Below are 17,446 nucleotides of genomic sequence, written 5' to 3'. Positions count from 1 at the left end.
ATGCTTTCCGAGTTGTATACTGAATGGATTGTCGGAATGGGCTCCTTTGTGATTTTCTTTAGACTTGCGTTGTAGCATTGTCTAGCTTCCTTATGGTCAGCATGGACTGTCGCTACTGTGTTATCCTACAAAAGAAACTTGACACATAGATGAATGGTAGAAACAATAGCTCCAAAAGAGTTAAGGGAGGGCCGTCCTAAAATGATATTGTAAGGACTAACACAATCGAGTACCAGGAACTGGATGTCTAGTGTTTTGGAATTTGGGAATTCTCCCAGTGTTGTTCTCAACCATACATAACCTGATATAGGGACTCTTCTCCTGAGAACCCTGCTAATTCTCCTCCTGATGGTTGCAATGCCTTGTCGCTTAGTTGCATCTTTTTGAATGTGAAATAGAATAGGACATCGACACTGCTTCCCGGATCGAGCAGGACTTTCTTTACGGTCAGCTCTCCCATGTGCACCGAGATTACTACTGGATCGTCCAAGTTTGGTGTCTGTGATTTGAAATCATCAGTATTGAAACTGATGTGGGTAGCTGAGGTCAAAATTGTTGGGTTTTGGTGCGGCCCTTCCATTGTCATCATAGTCCGGTAATTTCTTTTCCTGGCTATGTTGGTGAGTCCTCCTCCTGCGAAGCCGCCTGATATGTAATTTATGACTCCTTTGGAGGTAGGGGTTTTGATTGGGCCACGCCATGTTCATTTTTCTTTGTGATCCGAGTCATATCTCGGCTTGTCAATGTCCTTGGTTGTCCCCTTCCAACTTCTGGAGCTGATATATTTGTCCAATAATCCCTGTCTGGCTAATCTCTCCAGTAGGTCTTTTGCTACTACTCATTCATCAGTGGTGTGACCGAACTTTTGGTGGAACGCAAAATGTTTGCTTTTGTCCACGTATTTTTGGTCTTGGTATGTTCTTGCCTTGACTGGTGGCTTTATAAGTTTGTTGTGCAGTATTTCCTTAATGATGTCCTCTCTTCTGGTATTAAACCTGGTATATGAATCAAATTTTGGAGTTAGTATAAAAGATTTTTTGGAATCTCTGTTATTTAACCTGTTTGGCCTGTCATCTTCCTTCCGTGATGGTGGTCATTCGTTTCTCCGTGTTTCACGCAATTCCTCTATTACAATTTGTCTGGTGGCTTTGTCTCGGAACTCCTCCAATGTCTTCAGTTTCGTCACAGCTATAGCTTCCTGGAATTTCCCAGGTCGAAGGCCACTTTTGATGGTGTGCAGCTGAACCTCCGAATTAAGGTTGGGAATTTTCATGGCCGCCGTTGTGAAATGCGTCATGTTGTCCTTTAGACTCTCATGCTGTCCTTGTTTGATTGTGCTGAGGTAATCCGAATCTCTCACATAGATTTTAGATGCTGCGAAATGGCTGATGAACATCTTAGTAAACTCGCAAAGCTGGTTATGGACCCTGCAGGCAAATTAGAAAACCATAATAAGGCAGCTCCATCTAAAAATGTAGGAAAAGATCGACATAAAATGGGATCAGAGTCACTATTTAGGAACATCATAGACTCAAATTTCGTGACATGAACTTTAGGATCCCCGATCCCCTTGTATGGCGTTAGGGTCATTGGGAGCGTAAAGTTCTTGGGCATTTTGAAATTCATTATTTCCTCAGAAAACGGGTTAGTTCGCCGTCTTCTAGTTTTTGGGGGGTGCCTCCCCTATTTTTGCGTTGGATTCTGATTGATGTTCTTCATGTTGATCTCCGTTTGTCTTCTTGCTATTAACTTTTCGATCTTTGTTATTTTGCATTGCTGCTAATAATTCGGCCATCCTCTGGTTTTCCGCTTGGAGAGTGGCGTTAGCAGCCAGGAGATCGGCGTTAGCTTGATGGGGTTGCTGGGTTTTCGAGTAATCAGTCATATTTCCTTTTCTGCAAAGAAAAAGATATAAAGCAAATACGAGTTATAAAAATTATAATTTCGGGGTGGGGTGAAGTTAATTTTCGGCCCCACGGTAGGCGCCAAATGTTCTTGCAAGGATATTCTGTCGGATCTATACGTCGGTTCTTCGTTGACCTTGCTATGCCTGATAGCTTTGGCTGAATCGATGATATCCTCGTGAACCTGGACCCGAGCGTGGTTCCTGCAAAAAGAATTCCGACGCCGAAGTCAGTAAGGAAATAAACTAAATAAAGAGTGTATATGGTTGTGGATATAGTTCCGAAGTATGTTGTTTTTGGGACGAAGTATTTTTCTCTTGTGTCCTTTCTTTGGTGGCTCATCCCATTTTATAGATCGGCTTGTAGTCTCACTAGTCAGTTTTTTCCGAAATTTTGGTGACTGATCTTCTTCCGAGATTGTGGTGACTGATCTTCATCCGAGATTGTGGGAGAGTGTTCTGTTGGGATGGAGCCGTTACGCCGAGGTATGACTTGGTTTTATTCGAGATCCTATGGGTACAGTACAATTATAAATATTTTTTATATTTTAAATATTTTAAAAGTTTAGATATTATTATAATGATTGAATTTAGTATATTATGTATAAATATTTTTTTAAAAGAAAATTAATTTTTTAAATATTTTTTATTTTAATAAAAAATTATATATATCAAATTTTAGGTTAGGTCCAGATCAGTTAAATACATTAAAGACTTGATCTATTAAAAGTGAATATGACCTGCCTTATTTTTGCCTCTAACTCAAAATTTTAATAAATTAAATTAATGCATTTTTTATCTTATAAATTTTTTATTTTTTTAATGTAAAACTAATTTCATGTAATCTTCATATTTATAATATTGATATATTTAACCTATTAATATTTTTTTATATTTTTTAATTTTATTTATAAGATATACTATGACATTCTATTTTTTTAAATAAAAAAATTGAGAAGATTCAATAATCACAAGATTGGAGGATATGGCGGAAAACACAGAAATTCCTGAAGAGGCCCAACTGAGCCAGAGTAACTCCTTACAACACGCCCAAAGCAAAAATATCCCTGAAAATTTGAGTCAATAAAAAATGATCCAACCACGTAACCATGTAAAAAAAAAAAAGGCTTAGTTATAAAAATAAAAAGATTGTGTACCTAATTTGTAATTTTAAAAATATTTTAATCAGCTTTATTTTTACCGGTGAGTTCAATCAATACACATTAAGAACATAAATAACACTATTAAAATATTAGAAATAAATTTTAAATTTATTTTAAATATTAAAAATAAAAATAATATTTTATTAAAAAAAGATAAAACACCTCTATAAATAAAAAAATGAATTATACGTGAATCTTTTAAATTAAAATTCGTTACATGTATGCTTTTATATAAATCGAATTGATACCATTTGATTTAGGCATACAAATAGTAAATCGAATGGATCAAAATTGAATTATTAGTGATAAAAGTAAATCGAATTGACATTATTCAATTTAGCATAGATGTGAGTTAGCTCTAAGATAAATTCACTCTATCAAATTTGATTTAGCATGCATATACATGGATATATGTAATTCGAAGCGGTTAAATTCGATATACGTGCAAAATGCATGAATTGTATAAATCGAATCCATGAAATTTGATTTATTATATTTTGATATACTAACAATTATATCTACATAGAGGTACGGAACCAATGCTAAATCGAATTCAATTAATTCGATAATGCGAGTCTATAAAATAAATTGCATTTTATAATGTTTAAAATTTTTTATTATGTATAGATTAGTAACGAGTGCATTATAAATTTTTATAGTACTCATCGTAACATCTTTTAAGTAACTTTTAAATTTTATAAAATTATTTATAATAATTACAAAAAAGGCTTATAATAAAAAATTTAAAACTTTATAAAAATATTTAATTTAAAATTGTTATTAAAATTTTAGTTTTACTCGTTACAAAATGAATAATTACAATAAAAAAATTTAAAAATGATAATAATATATAAATAATATAAAATGAATGAATAATTTTAAAATAGGACAATCTAATAATATTAAAAGTCAATTAATTTAAAAACGTACTTTAAAAAAAAAATTCTTTACATAATTACATAATTATAAATTTATGATATGATAAATACTTTTCAAACAATTATTCTAATACCTGACTTTTAAATACCAAATTATTTATTTAAATAGTTTAATTTTTATTTAACCTAATATAACAAAGTAGGTTTAAATCTTAATAATAATAATAATAATAATAATAATAATAATAATAATAATAATAATAATAATAATAATAATAATAATAATATTCTCTTATTCTAAATACTTTAATAAAATGTGAAAATTTTTTAGAAAATTTTACGAATATTATAAAAATTTGTAAGTCAATTTATGTAAATTGGTTCATTAAAAATTTTTTTAATAACAACTTGTAAATTAATTTATGTAACGAGTACAACTAAAATTTTAATAATATTTTTTAAATTAAACATGACTATGATGACTACTATAAAAATTTGTAATGTATTCGTTACTAACCTATAAATAATAAAAATTTTAAACTTTATAAAATGTATTTTTTTCATAAACTCGTATTATCTAACTAATTAAATTCGGTTTAGTATTGATTTTATATAGATATAATTATTGGTGTATCAAAGTACAGGAAATTGAATTTCATGAATTCGATTTATGCAATTCGTGCATTTTCCAGTAAATTAAATTTAACCGTTTCGAATTATATGTATAAATTGAATGACATCTCGACTTATATAAAAATATGGTGTTTTATCCAAAAAAAAATTGGCCATTTAATTTTGTGACAATGACACTGTAAGCATATTCTGTGATTTAGGCTCCAGCCCACTTGCATTATACACACTAATTATAAATTTATATTCCAAACCCAACCAAATTTTGGGTAGGACCGATTATTGAATTCAGTGCATTGATAATTGTAAAACCCAGTTAATTAACGGCTAATTAACCCATAAATGAGAATTTATTCTAGAAAGCCAAAAATGTGATTTTTATGGCTAAATGTGATAGAAGAGATTGAGACGAGAATTTCGGTACCAATTTTATAGAATTCGGACCAAGATTGGACCGAACGGGCCAAATCGGGCCAACCAGACCCAAAGTGGGCCCTTGGCCCAACATAACTAGTCCAAAATCCTAGTTTTCAGTATTCTCTCTTCTCACTAAACACACTCACATGCTGAAATTGGAGGCCATGGAGGGGAGAACTCTCTCTCAAGTTCTTTCTCTCACTTGATCTTCAAACCACCATAACTTTTGATCTAGAGCTCCGATTGCCGCTCCGTTTGTGGCCACGCGTTCACCGCGGAGAGCTCTACAAAACCCATACAATTAATCTTGAGGTAAGCCACGTTTTGTTCTTTGAAATTCCAGCATTGTTTTCGAGTCTTATGAGCAAAAATGTTGAGACTTTGGGCTCTTTGATGTTATAGGACCCAACTCTCTTGAAGGAGAAGGTTAATCTTGTCTCCTTGGACCTTGGGTGTGGTAATATTCTCAACCCTAGTGTAATTTGTTGTTCTATGATGTTTGGGTATTGAGATGTTGTGTACGGGCATGATAATTGTGGCTTAGGTTGTGTATATGTGAATATTGGAGCTTGATTGATGATTTTGAAAAGCTTGAAAAAGGGATTTGGTGGTGAAAAATCTGTTCTTGGAGGTGTTGAGGCCTTGAGAGCTTGTGGATAAGTGATTTAGAAGTGCTCCGATTGAGCTTGGAAAATTGGCTAAGGTATGGTTTCGGTTTTCCGTATCTAATATGTAATGTGGTAGGAAATACTTAGGCTAGAGGCCCTAAGATAGGCATTGAATGGTTGATGTTGTTGAATGATTGAGATATATGATGTGGTCATATATGTGATGATGATTATTGATGCCTTGGTGGTATGATGTATGAGAAATATGCATGTTGTGATATATGCTTGATGATTGGTTATGGTTGAATTGTGGGTTGAACCATGTTGATGGTGAGTATGATATTGATTGTGTACAATGATGATTTATTGGAATTGGTGTTGTTGAGAATTGGCATGAGGAAAGAGTATATGATATGTCAATATATTTGAGTTTGAGCCACTTGGGTGAAGTGGGTTAAAATGATGAGATAGTGATTTTGATAAATTGTGGTAAAGTGTCAATGTGTGAGTTGAGGAGGCTTGATGTTGAATTTGATATATTTTGATTGATTTCAAAGAAAAGGGATGAAAATGGCATGTTTTGATTGATTTTGAAAAGAGTTGAATATGGCTTGTTTTGAAAATGGCATGTTGTGGTTTTGTATGAAAAATATGGTTTTTGGACATACTTTGACGGGTCATAACTTGGACTACGGATCTCTGTTTTGTGCCAAATCTATTTAGAAATGAAATTGGATCCAGGATGTCCATGCCGTTCGAAGAACGGGTGAAAAACGATTTAAAATGAGAAAGTTATGTCCGTTGGAAGATTGGGGTTTAAATCTGTGAATTCTGCAGCTTTTAACTTAGAAAAATCTTTAGCAGAATGACCCCTTGCGCGTGGGCGCACTTGGCGCGTGTGTGCCGTTCTTCCAGAAAGCGCCATCCACGCGTGCGCATGATGTGCGCGGGCACGCCGATTGTGCTGCACCCAATGCCCAGCCATTTTCCAGAGAGTTGTGCCAGAATTGTGCCAGCTTTGTGCCTGGGGCATGAGAGCACCCACGCGTACGCGTGGTTGACGCGTGCGCGTCGTTTGGCTATTTTTCAATCCACGCGTTAGCGTGCATGACGCTTACGCGACGATGAGTTTTTGAGGCCATCTACGCGTGCGCATGGAGTGCGCGTACGCGTGGCCCTGTTTTCATCCCAAAGTTGATTTTTGAGTTTTAAAAGCCAAATCTCATACTTCTAAGCCTCCGACCTCACCACTTATGTCTTAAATCATTATGATATGTCTAGCTATGAGAAGAAGGGCTAGTGAATGTGGTAACTTGCGAGTGAAGTAAGGGAAAAATGAATGATCAATGAGGATCAAGCATGATTATGTGAGATGCGGAGGATGGTGGTGGAAGTGCTTGTTATGCCATGGGCCGAAAGGCTGTAATTGTTGATGAAACGGCTGGTTATGGATTTAACCGTGAGCCGGGTGGCTGGTTATGGATTTAACTGTGAGCCGGATGGTTAGATTATTGCCGTGTTACGGCGGAGCCATGATTATGGCTATGTATAAAAGCATATATATGCTGTTGAATGAATTGTGAATGTTGCACTTCCATTATCGAAGATAAGAGTTTCCCTGGGAGAAAGCAGTGGCTAGCCACCACGTGCTCCAGGTCGAGACTTGAAGCTCTTTTGACCCTATGTCGTCAGGGTGGCCGAGCACTGTGAAATTCCCGGACGAGCTCACCCCCATAAATATTCACCAGTGATGGTGATGGATAAATATTCACCAGTGAGGGTGATGGATATGGATCATGATTATGATCAAGTTTACTTTGAGTATGACTCAAGTTGGGGAGACACGACAGAGGGACAGTCTAATGGTTAACTACTAGGACTTGTCGGGTTGGCTCTATAACCGACAGATGATATCATCAGCCACTAGGGTCAGGCATTCATTAGATGCATACTATATGAATTGTTTGAGATTGCCTATTTGACTGCATATTACTTGCTAATTGTCTAAATGCCTTATTTGTTCCTATTTGTATATTTCTTGTTTGCTATAACTGTGTTTGCTACATTATACTCCTGCTGGTGGTTGGGAGGTGTGAAGGAATTGGAAAGGGAAGTATTAGTTAGACTGAAGAATCTTTAGTCAGTCGCCACATATGGTTTAGCTTGTTTATAAGCTTTGATTTATCTGGAGGAAGTTCTTGGATTGCCTTCGGCTTTCCTCTATTATTATGTATTATATATGTGGAAGCTGTTACCATGCTGGGGACCTTTGGTTCTCACCCATGCGGATTTTGTGGTTTTCAGATGCAGGACGTGAGGTTTCACGCTGAGGCATGCTGGAGACTTCTTGATTTGCGAAGATCCTTTGTTCTCGGGACTATGTTTTGGTTTATATGTTTTTCTTAGATACTTTTATCTCCATTAAATAATACAAACTGTGATGACTCCTCTTATGGGAGATTTTGGAGAATAGATTTTATGTATTTGTGTCCCTTTGGGTTACCTTTGGGGTTTTCCTTATTTTACCATATGTATATATTGCTATGCTCGGACCGGTTATCTTCGCAGCCGGATTTTGAGTCTTGATATTCCTGTTTTTGACACTCCTTCGTATATATATAATCTCGCGTTGGTTTATCTTTGTTCGTTACGTTATCGATCGGAGTGTTGCACTTTTGAGTTGCGATTTTTTTTGTTTACCCCTTTTTCTATAAAGGCTCCTAGTTATAATCAATCATTCATACTACTATACGTACTAAATTTTTATTTTAGAGGTCGTAATACCTTGCCATCTCTAAATTATGACTTAAGCATAAGACTCTGTATGGTAGGGTGTTACATTATGGTATCAGAGCAGTTCGTTCCTGTAGAGCCTGAGGAATGGACTGACTATACTTCTGTGCATTCTCTGTATGTGTGTTATGTGCTATCAGTATATCTGCTTGATATAATTGGCATAAACGTTCATGAGCATGCATTTGGGACTTTGAAGCACTAGACTTCCGATATTGAGACTGATCAACTTAATATCGATTGTTTGGTGTGTATAGGAACCAGATGGCGCCTCGTGGACGCGGTAGAGGTAGTGCAAGAGGTCGTACGAATGCTCATGCGCCGGAGAATAACCCTAATGACCCGGTGAACTTTATGACTGCGTTGGAGAACATGGCTGCTGCTATGCAAGCCACTGCTGAGGCTCTTGGTCAACAGATGAACAACCATGGTAATGATCGAGGTTGAGTTCAGGGCCCGATGACACTGGCAAACTTTTTGAAGGTTAATCCACCTAAGTTCAAGGGAACTGCTAGTCCGACTGAGGCTGATACATGGTTTCAGGCAATAGAGCGAGCATTGCAAGCACAAGTGGTACCTGAAGGACAGCGTGTCGAGTTTGCTATTTATATGCTCACCGGTGAAGCGTCGCATTGGTGGCAAGGTATCCGACGTCTTCTACAGCAGGGTGATGACTATATCACCTGGAATGTCTTCCAAGAGGAGTTCTATAAGAAGTACTTTCCGACTTCTGCCAGGACGGCTAAGGAACTTGAGTTACTGCAGCTGAAGCAGGGTACCATGTCCATATCAGAGTATACTGATAAGTTTGAGGAGCTGTTCAGGTTCTCTCGGATGTGCCAAGGGACTCCGGTGGAATATGAGGAATGGAAGTGTGTTAAGTATGAAGGAGGACTCCGGAGCGATATTTTCTGTTCAGTGGGACCAATGGAGATTAGGACTTTCTCCGAATTAGTGAACAAGTGTAGGGTTGCTGAAGAGTGTGTGAAAAGGGCAACCGTTGAGAAAGGAAGTCACAAAGGATCATTCCCACAGAACCGAGGGAAGAGTTTTACACCTAGAGGTCCGTCTTTCAAGAGGGGAAACTCTTTCAGGAGGCCCAACAACAACAACTCCCAAGGAAAGAAGTTTGGGAAGCAGCCTCAGAATGATCAAGCTTGTACTAGGTGTGGAAGTCACCATCTGGGAGCACCATGCAAGGCCGGATGGGGTTTGTGCTACAATTGTGGAAAGGCGGGGCATAAAGCCGCAAATTGTCCTGAGAAGCAGAAACAAGGTGCTGGAAAGGCACAACAGACTGGACGGGTGTTCACCACCTCAGCTATAGGTGCCGAGGGATCCGAGACACTCATTCGAGGTAACTGTGAGATAGCTGGTCAAACTTTAAATGCTTTATTTGATTCGGGAGCATCACATTCATTCATTGCATTTGAGAAAGCCCATGAGTTAGGATTGAAGATTGTAGCTTTAGGTTATGACCTAAAGGTGTATAATGCTACCCATGAAGCCATGATAACTAGGCTAGGATGCCCGAAAGTTTCATTTAGATTCAAGCAGCGTGATTTTATTCATAATTTAATCTGCTTACCGATGATCGGTCTTGATCTTATCTTGGGATTGGATTGGTTATCTAAGAACCATGTCCTGCTTGATTGTTCTACAAAGTCGGTGTACTTTATGCCGGAAGATATCGAAGGGCCGGTCGTGGTAAATAATTATTACTTGAATTCGATGATAGTGAACTGTTCCGGAACCGAATGTCAGGGTATCCTGTTGTTAACCGCGGGTGTTTCGGGTGATGATCAAAGGTTGGGACAGATTCCGGTAGTGTGTGAGTTTCCGAAAGTGTTTCCCGATGATATTGATGAGTTTCCACCTAACCGAGAGGTTGAGTTTGCTATTGAATTGGTGCCCGGGGCGGGACCAATCTCAAGTGCTCCTTATAAGATGTCATCGTTAGAGATGAACGAGCTAAAGTCTCAGTTAGAGGATTTGTTGGGAAAGAATTTTATACGACCAAGTGTCTCTCCGTGGGGTGCTCCATTGTTACTGGTGAAGAAGAAGGATGGGAGTATGCGGCTCTGTGTGGATTACAGACAGCTGAACAAGGTTACAATAAAGAATAAGTACCCATTGCCGAGAATTGATGATCTCATGGATCAGTTACAAGGAGCTGGAGTTTTCTCCAAGATCGATTTGCGATCCGGTTATCACCAGATAAGGGTGAGGGGTGAGGATATCCCTAAGACCGCTTTCAGGACTTGTTATGGTCATTATGAGTACACTGTGATGTCTTTTGGGTTGACGAACGCTCTTGCGGTATTCATGGATTACATGAATAGAGTTTTCCGTCCGTTTCTGGATAAATTTGTTGTTGTCTTCATTGATGACATACTGATTTACTCCAAGACTGAGGAAGAGCATGCGGAACACTTGAGAACCGTATTACAGATTCTAAAGGAGAAGAAACTCTATGCAAAACTGTCTAAGTGTGAGTTTTGGAAGAGTGAGGTGAAGTTTTTGGGTCACGTGGTGAGTAAGAAGGGAATAGCCGTAGATCCAACTAAGGTGGATGGTGCACGAAATTGTGATCATCAATGGCGCCATCAACATGGTACGCTCATTGCAATCTCAACTCTTCATCACAACTCCGCACAACTAACCAGCAAGTGCACTGGGTCGTCCAAGTAATAAACCTTACGCGAGTAAGGGTCGATCCCACGGAGATTGTTGGTATGAAGCAAGCTATGGTCATCTTGTAAATCTTAGTCAGGCAAACTCAAATGGATATGGTGATATACGAATAAAACATAAAGATAAAGATAGAGATACTTATGTAATTCATTGGTGGGAATTTCAGATAAGCGCATGAAGATGCTGTGTCCCTTCCGTCTCTCTGCTTTCCTACTGTCTTCATCCAATCCTTCTTCCTCCTTTCCATGGCAAGCTTATGCAAGGGTTTCACCGTTGTCAGTGGCTACCTCCCATCCTCTCAGTGGAAATGTTCAACGCACCCTGTCACGGCACGGCTATCCATCTGTCGATTCTCGATCAGGCCGGAATAGAATCCAGTGATTCTTTTGCGTCTGTCACTAACGCCCCGCCCTCAGGAGTTTGAAGCACATCACAGTCATTCAATCATTGAATCCTACTCAGAATACCACAGACAAGGTTAGACCTTCCGGATTCTCTTGAATGCCGCCATCAGTTCTAGCCTATACCACGAAGACTCTGATCTCACGGAATGGCTGGCTCGGTTGTCAGGCGAGCACTCGGTTGTCAGGCGATCAACCATGCATCGTGTATCAGGAATCCAAGAGATATTCACCCAATCTAAGATAGAACGGAGGTGGTTGTCAGGCACACGTTCATAGGTGAGAATGATGATGAGTGTCACGGATCATCACATTCATCAAGTTGAAGAACAAGTGATATCTTAGAACAAGAACAAGCGGAATTGAATAGAAGAACAATAGTAATTGCATTAATACTCGAGGTACAGCAGAGCTCCACACCTTAATCTATGGTGTGTAGAAACTCCACCGTTGAAAATACATAAGAACAAGGTCTAGGCATGGCCGAATGGCCAGCCTCCCAAAGAGGGTTCAATCATAAAAACATGATCAAAAGATGATCTAGAGATCTAAAGTGATCAAAAGATGAAAATACAATAGTAAAAGGTCCTATTTATAGAAAACTAGTAGCCTAAGGTTTACAAGGATGAGTAAATGACATAAAAATCCACTTCCGGGCCCACTTGGTGTGTGCTTGGGCTGAACAATGAAGCATTTTCGTGTAGAGACTCTTCTTGGAGTTAAACGCCAGCTTTTGTGCCAGTTTGGGCGTTTAACTCCCACTTTGGTGCCAGTTCCGGCGTTTAACGCTGGAATTTCTAAAGGTGACTTTGAACGCCGGTTTGGGCCATCAAATCTTGGGCAAAGTATGGACTATCATATATTGCTGGGATGTCTACTTTCCAACGCCGTTGAGAGCGCGCCAATTGGGCTTCTGTAGCTCAAGAAAATCCACTTTGAGTGCAGGGAGGTCAGAATCCAACAGCATCTACAGTCCTTTTCAGTCTCTGAATCAGATTTTTGCTCAGGTCCCTCAATTTCAGCCAGAAAATACCTGAAATCACAGAAAAACACACAAACTCATAGTAAAGTCCAGAAAAGTGAATTTTAACTAAAAACTAATAAAAATATACTAAAAACTAAACCAAATATACTAAAAACATACTAAAAATAATGCCAAAAAGCGTACAAATTATCCGCTCATCACAACACCAAACTTAAATTGTTGCTTGTCCTCAAGCAACTGAAAATCAAATAAGATAAAAAGAAGAGAATATACTATAGACTCCAAGTTATCAATGAAACTTAGCTCCAAATTAGATGAGCGGGACTAGTAGCTTTTTGCCTCCGAACAGTTTTGGCATCTCACTTTATCCTTTGAAATTCAGAATGATTGGCTTCTTTAGGAACTCAGAATCCAGATAGTGTTATTGATTCTCCTAGTTAACTATGATGATTTTTGAACACAGCTACTTATTGAGTCTTGGCCGTGGCCCAAAGCACTCTGTCTTCCAGTATTACCACCGGATACATACATGCCACAGACACATAATTGGGTGAACCTTTTCAGATTGTGACTCAGCTTTGCTAAAGTCCCCAATTAGAGGTGTCCAGGGTTCTTAAGCACACTCTTTTTGCCTTGGATCACAACTTTATTTCTTTCTTTTTCTTTTCTTTTTCTTTCTCCCCTTTTTTTCTTTTTCGTTTTTCTCCTTCTTTTTTTTTTGTATTCACTGCTTTTTTCTTGCTTCAAGAATCATTTTTATGATTTTTCAGATCCTCAGTAACATGTCTCCTTTTTCATCATTCTTTCAAGAGCCAACATTCATGAACCACAAATTCAAAAGACATATGCACTGTTCAAGCATACATTCAGAAAACAAAAAGTATTGCCACCACATCAAACTAATTAAGCTAGTTTTAAAGATGAATTCGAAATCCTGTACTTCTTGTTCTTTTGTGATTAAAACATTTTTCATTTAAGAAAGGTGATGGATTCATAGGACATTCATAACTTTAAGGCATAGACACTAAGACACTAATGATCATAAGACACAAACATGGATAAACATAAGCATAAAAATTCGAAAAACAAGAAAATAAAGAACAAGGAGATTAAAGAACGGGTCCACCTTAGTGATGGCGGCTTGTTCTTCCTCTTGAAGATCCTATGGAGTGCTTGAGCTCCTCTATATCTCTTCCTTGTCTTTGTTGCTCCTCTCTCATGATTCTTTGATCTTTTCTAATTTCATGGAGGAGGATGGAATGTTCTTGGTGCTCCACCCTTAGTTGTCCCATGTTGGAACTCAGTTCTCCTAGGGAGGTGTTTAATTTGCTCCCAGTAGTTTTGTGTAGGAAGGTGCATCCCTTGAGGCATCTCAGGGATTTCATGATGAGGAATTTCCTCATGCTTGCTCCATCCTTTTCTTAGTGATGGGCTTGAGGTCATGCCTTCTCAGTTGAACCAGCTTTCCTCTTGAATTTCTCTTCTATTGAGCGCCCTCTTCACAAATGTTTATGAGGACTTGGTCCAACCTTTAATCAAAGTTGACCCTTCTTCATGGCCAAAACTTCATAGAAGTGGTCTTGATGCACCCTTGAGATGAATCTCTCCATCTCCCATGACTCGGAGGTGGAAGCTTTTGCCTTCCCTTTCCTCTTTCTAGAGGTTTCTCCGGCCTTGGATGCCATAAATGGTTATGGAAAAACAAAAAGCAATGCTTTTACCACACCAAACTTAAAAGGTTTGCTCGTCCTCGAGCAAAAGTAAAAAGAAGAGAGTAGAAGGAGAAGAAAATGGAGGAGATGGAGGAGGCTTATGTTTCGGCCAAAGGGGAAAGAAGTAGTGTTTAGGGTGTGTGAAAATGAAGGAGTGAAGAAGGGTTTTTTGGGGAAGAGGTATTGAGGTGATTGGTGAATGGGTGAAGAAGAGAGAGAGTGGTGGGGTTGGTGGGGATCCTGTGGGGTCCACAGATCCTGAGGTGTCAAGGAAAAGTCATCCCTGCACCAAATGGCATGCAAAATTGCGTTTTTAGCCAATTCTGGCGTTAAACGCCGGGCTGGTGCCCATTTCTGGCGTTTAACGCCAGGTTCTTGCCCTTTCCTGGCGTTTAACGCCAGTCTGGTGCCCCTTTCTGGCGTTAAACGCCCAGAATGGTGCCAGACTGGGCGTTAAACGCCCAACAGCTAGCCTTACTGGCGTTTAAACGCCAGTAGGTTCTTCCTCCAGGGTGTGCTATTTTTCTTCCTGTTTTTCATTTTGTTTTTGCTTTTTCAATTGATTTTGTGACTTCTCATGATCATCAACCTACAAAATAAAATAAAATAACAAAGGAAGAAATATAACATTGGGTTGCCTCCCAACAAGCGCTTCTTTAATGTCAGTAGCTTGACAGAGGGCTCTCATGGAGCCTCACATTTTCTCAGAGCAATGTTGGAACCTTCCAACACCAAACTTAGAGTTTGAATGTGGGGGTTCAACACCAAACTTAGAGTTTGGTTGTGGCCTCCCAACACCAAACTTAGAGTTTGACTGTGGGGGCTCTGTTTGACTCTGATTTGAGAGAAGCTCTTCATGCTTCCTCTCCATGGTGACAGAGGGATATCCTTGAGCCTTAAACACAAAGGATTCTTCATTCACTTGAATGATCAGTTCACCTCCATCAACATCAATCACAGCCTTTGCTGTGGCAAGGAATGGTCTGCCAAGGATGATGGATTCATCCATGCACTTCCCAGTCTCTAGGACTATGAAATCAGCAGGGATGTAATGGTCTTCAATCTTTACCAGAACATCCTCTACAAGTCCATAAGCTTGTTTTCTTGAATTGTCTGCCATCTCTAGTGAGATTCTTGCAGCTTGTACCTCAAAGATCCCTAGCTTCTCCATTATAGAGAGAGGCATGAGGTTTACACTTGACCCTAAGTCACACAGAGCCTTCTTGAAGGTCATGGTGCCTATGGTACAAGGTATTGAAAACTTCCCAGGGTCTTGTCTCTTTTGAGGTAATTTCTGCCTAGACAAGTCATCCAGTTCTTTGGTGAGCAAAGGAGGTTTGTTCTCCCAAGTCTCATTTCCAAATAACTTGTCATTTAGCTTCATGATTGCTCCAAGGTATTTAGCAACTTGCTCTTCAGTGACATACTCATCCTCTTCAGAGGATGAATACTCATCAGAGCTCATGAAATGCAGAAGTAAGTCCAATGGAATCTCTATGGTCTCATTTTGAGCCTCAGATTCCCATGGTTCCTCATTAGGGAACTCATTGGAGGCTAGTGCACGCCTATTGAGGTCTTCCTCTGTGGCGTTCACTTCCTCTCCTTCCTCTCCGAATTCGGCCATGTTGATGGCCTTGCACTCTCCTTTTGGATTTTCTTCTGTATTGCTTGGAAGAGTACTAGGAGGGAGTTCAGTAATTTTCTTGCTCAGCTGTCCCACTTGTGCCTCCAAATTCCTAATGGAGGACCTTGTTTCAGTTATGAAACTTTGAGTGGTTTTGATTAGATCAGAGACCATGGTTGCTAAGTCAGAGTTGTTCTGCTTAGAATTTTTTGTCTATTGCTGAGAAGATGATGGAAAAGGCTTGCCATTGCTAAACCTGTTTCTTCCACCATTATTGTTGTTGAAACCTTGTTGAGGTCTCTGTTGATCCTTCCATGAGAAATTTGGATGATTTCTCCATGAAGAATTATAGGTGTTTCCACAGGGTTCTCCTAGGTAATTCACCTCTTCCATTGAAGGGTTCTCAGGATCATAGGCTTCTTCTTCAGATGAAGCATCCTTAGTACTGCTTGGTGCATTTTGCATTCCAGACAGACTTTGAGAAATCAAATTGACTTGTTGAGTCAATATCTTGTTCTGAGCCAGAATGGCATTCAGAGTATCAATCTCAAGAACTCCTTTCTTCTGATTAGTCCCATTGTTCACAGGATTCCTTTCAGAAGTGTACATGAATTGGTTATTTGCAACCATTTCAATCAGCTCTTGAGCTTCTGTAGGCGTTTTTTTCAAATGAAGAGATCCTCCAGCAGAGCTATCCAAAGACATCTTGGACAGTTCAGAGAGACCATCATAGAAAATACCTATGATGCTCCATTCAGAAAGCATGTCAGAAGGACATTTTCTGATCAATTGTTTGTATCTTTCCCAAGCTTCATAGAGGGATTCTCCATCCTTCTGTCTGAAGGTTTGGACTTCCACTCTAAGCTTACTCAATTTTTGAGGTGGAAAGAACTTTGCCAAGAAGGCATTGACTAGCTTTTCCCATGAGTCCAGGCTTTCTTTAGGTTGTGAGTCCAACCATGTCCTAGCTCTGTCTCTTACAGCAAAAGGGAATAGCATAAGTCTGTAGACCTCAGGGTCAACCCCATTAGTCTTGACAGTGTCACAGATTTGCAAGAACTCAGCCAAAAACTGATGAGGATCTTCTAATGGAAGTCCATGGAACTTGCAATTCTGTTGCATTAGAGAAACTAATTGAGGGTTAAGCTCAAAGTTGTTTGCTCCAATGGCAGGGATAGAGATGCTTCTCCCATAGAAGTCGGGAGTAGGTGCAGTAAAGTCACCCAGCACCTTCCTTGCATTATTTGCATTGTTGTTGTTTTCGGCTGCCATGTCTTCTTCTTTGAAGATTTCTGTTAGGTCCTCTACAGAGAGTTGTGCTTTAGCTTCTCTTAGCTTTCGCTTCAAGGTCCTTTCAGGTTCAGGGTCAGCTTCAACAAGAATGCTTTTGTCTTTGTTCCTGCTCATATGAAAGAGAAGAGAACAAGAAACTATGGAATCCTCTATGTCACAGTATAGAGATTCCTTGAGGTGTCAGAGAAAAAGAAAATTAGAAGGAAGAGGTAGAAGAATTCAAACTTAGTCAGATAAAGTTCGAATTGTGCATTGAGGAGGAGTGATACTCCATGAATAGAAGGATGTGAGAAGAGGGGAAGAGCTTTTTCGAAAATTAAGTTAAAAAGATTTTTTTTAAAAAAA

At 39.0% G+C, this 17,446-nt stretch overlaps 1 non-coding gene across 1 annotated transcript; it reads left to right on the top strand.

Annotated features, from left to right (window-relative positions):
• Positions 1-16,567: 16,567 nt before the first annotated feature.
• Positions 16,568-16,675, top strand: LOC130984803 (small nucleolar RNA R71). Its single transcript, XR_009088712.1, has one exon. It is a non-coding gene; the product is annotated as a small nucleolar RNA R71 (small nucleolar RNA).
• Positions 16,676-17,446: the final 771 nt, after the last annotated feature.

The sequence above is a fragment of the Arachis stenosperma genome, chromosome 5 (genome assembly GCF_014773155.1).
Source record: "Arachis stenosperma cultivar V10309 chromosome 5, arast.V10309.gnm1.PFL2, whole genome shotgun sequence".
In the NCBI taxonomy this organism is placed as follows: domain Eukaryota; kingdom Viridiplantae; phylum Streptophyta; class Magnoliopsida; order Fabales; family Fabaceae; genus Arachis; species Arachis stenosperma.
This window is presented reverse-complemented; position numbering and strand designations above follow the sequence as displayed.